Source organism: Dasypus novemcinctus, chromosome 13 (genome assembly GCF_030445035.2).
Source record: "Dasypus novemcinctus isolate mDasNov1 chromosome 13, mDasNov1.1.hap2, whole genome shotgun sequence".
Lineage (NCBI taxonomy): Eukaryota > Metazoa > Chordata > Mammalia > Cingulata > Dasypodidae > Dasypus > Dasypus novemcinctus.
The window spans coordinates 97,395,858-97,401,784 of record NC_080685.1 but is presented as its reverse complement, the minus strand read 5'-3'; the positions used below and the strand labels follow the sequence as shown (position 1 = coordinate 97,401,784).

At 40.8% G+C, this 5,927-nt stretch overlaps 1 pseudogene; it reads left to right on the top strand.

Annotated features, from left to right (window-relative positions):
* Window positions 1-1,005: 1,005 nt before the first annotated feature.
* LOC105745395 (serine/threonine-protein phosphatase PP1-beta catalytic subunit pseudogene) lies at window positions 1,006-5,495 on the top strand (annotated as a pseudogene).
* The last annotated feature ends 432 nt before the right edge of the window (window positions 5,496-5,927 follow it).

Sequence of the window (5,927 nt, the reverse complement as noted above, 5' to 3'; positions counted from 1 at the left end):
ATTTACATTAAAGTTTAAGAAGCACCAACCCAGCAGAGGTGATTCTCAACTTGGGCTGCTCATCGCAATCACCTGAGGGCTCTAATAAAAGACTAAAGCCCGGCTCCACCGCAGCGATTCTGACTTAATTGGCTTGGGGTGTGGCCTGCGAGCTTATAAAGCTCCCTGAGTGCCCCTGTTCAGTCATGGTTGGGAAGCACTGCTCCAGAAACAGTGCCCTGGAAAGTTGTTCCCCCAAGGCCCAGCAGGCTCTGGCGACTGCTGCCTCGGCAGCCCAGGTCACAGACCTCCCAGAGGGAAGGAGGAAGAGCCGCTGCCTCCTCTTCCAGGCTCCGTGCTCCCTGGCTGCCAGAAATTGTAAGTTTCATTTACAAAGAGCATCAATGGAGCACTGGAAAGGGGAAAAAAAGGTGGCGTTTTATTTCTAGTGTTGCTAACACTGGGTGGATCATTCAATCCTGAACTTAACTGCCATTTTGAATTTGTTCCTTTAGCCATAAAGTGGTGATAATGATATTAATGAACTTTTGTCAGTGACCTATTCAGGAGGTGCAGTAAAAGGAGAGTAACCAACGGCGTGAGTTCCAGTAATTCTATTCAAAGCTTTAAAAAATCTAATCCGTGAAATGCCTTTTAAAAACAGGCCACCTCTATAATGCTTTTTTTTTTTTAATAGCAAACTCAATTTGAAAAATGCAAATAAGGATATAAAATTCTCAATTTCTGGAACATGCATTTCCCAGTATCTTAGTTACCTGGTGCTAAAACAAATACTAGGCAATACGTTGGCTCAAGTGACAGGAATTGATTGGCTTGTGGTTTTGAGACTAGAAGCAGTCCAAAGCCAAAGCGTCAGTAAGGTGATGCTTTCTTCCCAAAGACTGTAGCCCTGTGGGCCTACCAGCAATCCTGGTCCTTAGCTTTTCCTCCCCGGGCAGGGCACCTCGGGGCATCTTCTCCTTCCCCTCACAGGTTCCATTTCCTTCTGGCTTCTGGCTGCTCCCCATGGCTGCTCCCGAGTTCGTGGCCTTTGCGTGTGAGGACTGCAGCCACCTGGGATTAAGGCCGCCCTCTCAGTTTGGGCACACCTTAACTAATAGCATCTTTAAAGATGGTCGTGGTTACGAGTGGATTCACACCCACGAGAGCAGAGGTTGGGACTTGGGCATGCCTTTTGTGGGACACCGGATTCAATCCCTACCACCCAGTTCGTGACATATTCTGGAATACAAAGAGTTGGGAGTGTAACCAAATCTCCCTCGTGTATTTCCACAATCCCCCTTGCCTTTTATACTCCCTACACACGGGGATGGATGAACCTGGAGCACATTGTGTTGAATGAAGCAAGTCAAACACCAAAGGATAGGCACCGTATGATTGCACTATTGTGAACTAAAGACATTGTGTAAACTCATGGAGTTAATAATTAGAATATAAGTCACCATAAAATAGAATGAGGGTAGAGAATGAAAAGCTGAGGGTTAATCTGTGAAGAACTGGTAAAAAGTTTGTGTGTTAATCTTTGGAAAAGAATAGAAATGTTGAAAGCACATTATAGTGTTTGTAACTAGTAGAGCTATTAAATGGGTATGACAGTGGTTGAAAGAGAAATCTAAGGACATATATATTGCTAGAAGGAAAGCTAAAAAATGTAACATGGGACTGTATAACATACATGTGACCGCAGTGAAATATGAATATAGGTAATAGTGCATATATTTGCATTTATATTTTTACAAAATATAATTGCAAATAACTAAAGAGACAGAAATAGAATAGCAGCTATATACAGCAGAGGAGGCATAGAGAGACTGAGTAGTGATGAGTTTTTGTTGTTTGTTTATTATTATTTATATTGGAATAATGAAAATGCTCTAATAATGATTGAAGTGATGAATGCACAACCATGTAATTACACCAAATATCATTGATTGTACACTTTGGATGGATTTATGCTTTATTAATATGTATCAATAAAATTGATTTATTTAAAATAAAAAAGCAAAGATGCTGGATTTTGTCAAATGTCCTTTCTGCTTCAGTTCAGGTGATGTGGTTGTTTTCCCTTTCTTCTCTTAATGTAGTGTATTACATTAATTGATATTCTTCTGTCAAACCACTCTTGAATACCTGGGGTAAAACCCACTTGAGGGAAGCAGATTTGGCTCAACTGGTAGAACACCTGCCTACCACATGGGAGGTCCGCAGTTCAAATCCTGGGCCTCATTGACCCATGTGGAGCTGGCCCATGTGCAGTGCTGATGCGCGCAAGGGGTGCCTTGCCATCCAGGGGTGTCCCCACGTAGGGGAGCCCCACGTGCAAGGAGTGCACCCTGTAAGGAGAGCCGCCCCATGTGAAAAAAGTGCACCTGCCCACGAGTGGCACTGTACACACAGAGAGCTGACACAGTAAGATGATGCAACAAAAAGAGACACAGATTCCCAGTGCTGCTGACAAGAATGCAAAGTGGACACAGAAGAACACACAGCAAACGAACACAGAGAGCAGACAATGTGGAGGGTGGGGGATGGGGAGAGAAAAAAACAAAAAATACATCTTTTAAAAAAAACCCACTTGATTATGATGTATAATTCTTTTAATGGGTGTTGGATTTATTTTGCTAGAATTTTATTGAGGATTTTTGCATCTATATTCATAATAGAGATTGGTTTGTAATTTTCTTTTCTTGTAGTATCTTTATCTGGCTTTAGTATAAGGGTGATATTGTCCTTAGAGAATGAGTTAGGTAATATTTCCTCCTCTTCCATTTTTTGGAAGAGTTTCGGCAAAATTGGTACTAATTCTTCTTGGGATGTTTGATAGAATTCACCTGTGAGGCCATCTGGTCCTGGGCTTTTCTTTTTTGGAAAGTTTTTGATGACTTACTCAATCTCTGTACTTGTAATTGGTCTGTTGAGATCTCCTGTTTCTTCAAGAGTCAATATAGGTTTTACAAGCCTTTCCTGTTACTTTACCAGAATTGTAGTTGGTGCTGGGGTTTAAGATATACCCAGGGGATCCGAATCTCTGGTCTGACCATATGATAGCCAGGCCCTGAGCCTCAACAGACTTCAGCTCCTACACTCTGATTTATTGGACTTACCCCACTCAGCTAACATGGAGTTGAAGAAGGTCAACCACCACACCATGGAGCCAAGAGTGCCTACAACTGAAAGCAGGAGGATTGCATCCAGTATCCATGTGGAATCTAAGCCCACTCTTGACATAGATATGGAATGGACACAACCAATCCAAGGTCCACAGGATGGAGGAATACAGTAAGGATTAGAGTGGACTTACTGATATTCTATTCATGAACTATTGTGATTAGTAATCGAAGAAAATGTGGCATTGGTGTGGAAAATGTGGCCATGGTGGCTACTGGGTGCAGGGAATGGGAGGAAGAGATGAGATGTGGAGGCATTTTCGGGACTTGGAGGTGTCCTGGGTGGTGCTGCAGGGACAATTTCCAGACATTGTAGATCCTCCCATGGCCCACTGGATGGAATGTGGGAGAGTGTGGACTATGATGTGGGCCATTGACCATGAGGTGAAGCGATGCCCAGAGATGTATTCACCGAATGCAATGGATGTGTCATGATGATGGGGGAGAGTGTTGCTGTGGGGGGAGTGGTGGGGTGGGGGGAGGGGGGGTGAATGGGGACCTCCTAATTTTTGAATGTAATATTTTTTAAAAATGAATTAAAAAAATAAAAAAAATTTAAAAAAAACCCAGAAACATAAAAAAAAAGAGTCAATATAGGTTGTTTGTGTATTTCTAGGAATTTGTCCATTTCATCTAGACCAGTTATAAACATAATCTCTCTTTTTGGAATTCATAAATAATATCAAAGTGCTACATTAGCTCTAATAGTTTTGTGGCAGAATTTTTTTTGGATTTTCTATATATAGGATCCTGTCATCTGCAAATGGTGAAAGTTTTATTTATTCCTTTCCAATTAGAATGTCTTTTATTTCTTTTTCTTCCCTAACTGCTCTGTCTAGAACTTCTATCCCAATGTTGAATAACAGCAGTGAGAGTGGGCATCCTTGCCTTGCTCTAGATCTTATATGGAAAGCTTTCCATCTTTCACCATTGAAGGCAATGCCAGCTGTCGGTTTTTCATTATATGCCCTTTATCATGTTGAAGAAGTTTCTTTATATTCCTATGTGTTGAAATGTTTTTATCAAGAAAGGATGCTAGATTTGTCAAATGCCTTTTTCACTCAAGATCATGTGGTCCATTATGTACATTAATTATGTAATTAATGCAATTAATCAAAATAATGTGCTACCATCACCTCTATTCATTTCCAAACATTTATGATCAACTTAAGTAGAAATTATGTACAAAATAAGCATTATTTACATTAATTCATTTTCTTGTATTGAACCACCCTGCATACCTAGGGTAGAACCCACTTGATCATGGTGTATAATTCTTCTAATGTGCTGTTGGATTTGATTTGCTAGAATTCTGAGGATTTTTGCATCCATATTCATAAGGAAATGGTCTGTAATTTTCTTGTAGAATCTTTATCTGGCTTTGGTTTTAGGGTGATGTTGGCTTCATATAATGAGTTAGGTAGTGTTCCCTCCTATTCACTTATTTTGGAAGAGTTTGAGCAGGAGTGGCATTAATTCTTCTTGGAATGAATGGGAGAATTCACCTGTGATGCAAACTGGTCCTAGGCTTTTCTTTGTTGGTAAGTTTCTGGTGAGTGATTCAATCTCTTTACTTGTAATTGGTCTGTTGAGATCTCCTCTTTCTTCAAAAGTCAGTGTAGGGGGCAGTCAGTGGCGGGGGGCCTCAGCCCAGGACCCTTGTTCCCACTGCCAGGAGGGAGAGCCTGGTGCTGACAAAATGGCAGACGGGGAACTGAACGAGGTCAGTCTCGTCACCCACTTGCGGAGTGGCCATTGTGGACGAGATGATCCTCTGTTGTCATGGAGGACTGTCACCAGACCTGCAATCAATGGGGCAGATTCAGCAATTATGAGACCCACTGATGTCCCTGATACAGGCTTGCTCTGTGATTGGCTGAGGTCTGACCCAGATGAGGACGTGCCAGGCTGGGGAGGAATGATCATGGTGTTCCCTTCACTTTTGGAGCTGATGTCATCCGTAAATTTCAGAATCGTCATGATTTGGACTTGATTTGTCGAGCTCATCAGGTAGTTGAAGATGGGTATGAATTTTTTGTTAAACGACAGTTGGTAACCCTGTTTTCAGCCCCAAATTATTGTGGTGAATTTGATCATGCTGGTGGAATGATGAGTGTGGATGAAACTTTGATGTGCTCATTTCAGATATGAAACATCTGAAAAAGAAAGCTAAGTACCAGTAAGGTGGACTGAATTCTGGATGTCCTGTCACTCCACCTCGAACGGCTAATCCACCGAAGAAAAGGTGAAGAAAGGAACTCTGTAAAGAAACCATCAGATTTGTTAAGGACCTACTTCATAGTATATAAGTATGCACTGTAAAGCCATCCAGCCATCTGACACCCTTTATCATTTGTCACACATTTAATTTAAGGAGACAGGTAAAGGATCTTAAATTTTTTTTTCTAATAGATGTGCTACACTGTATTGTGTATAAGTATACTGTTATAATAGTCAACAAAGTTAAATCCAAATTCAGCATTATCCATTAAAGTTACATCTTTATGTATCACAATTTTTAAAGTTGAGAACATCCCAATGAATATTTAAACCAAATGAAAGTACGATGGTCCATCTGTGTAATGGGGTTTTAGTGTTGCTTGGTTGTTTATTTGGGGCTTGTTTTGTTTTGTTTGTTTTTGCTAGAATAAGGCAAATTTTTTTTAGATTTTTTTCCATAAACATTTTTTAAAGTGAAATATGGGAAGAGCTTTAGACATTCATTGACTCCTCTTTTCCCTTGCTTATCTCCTTATGTAC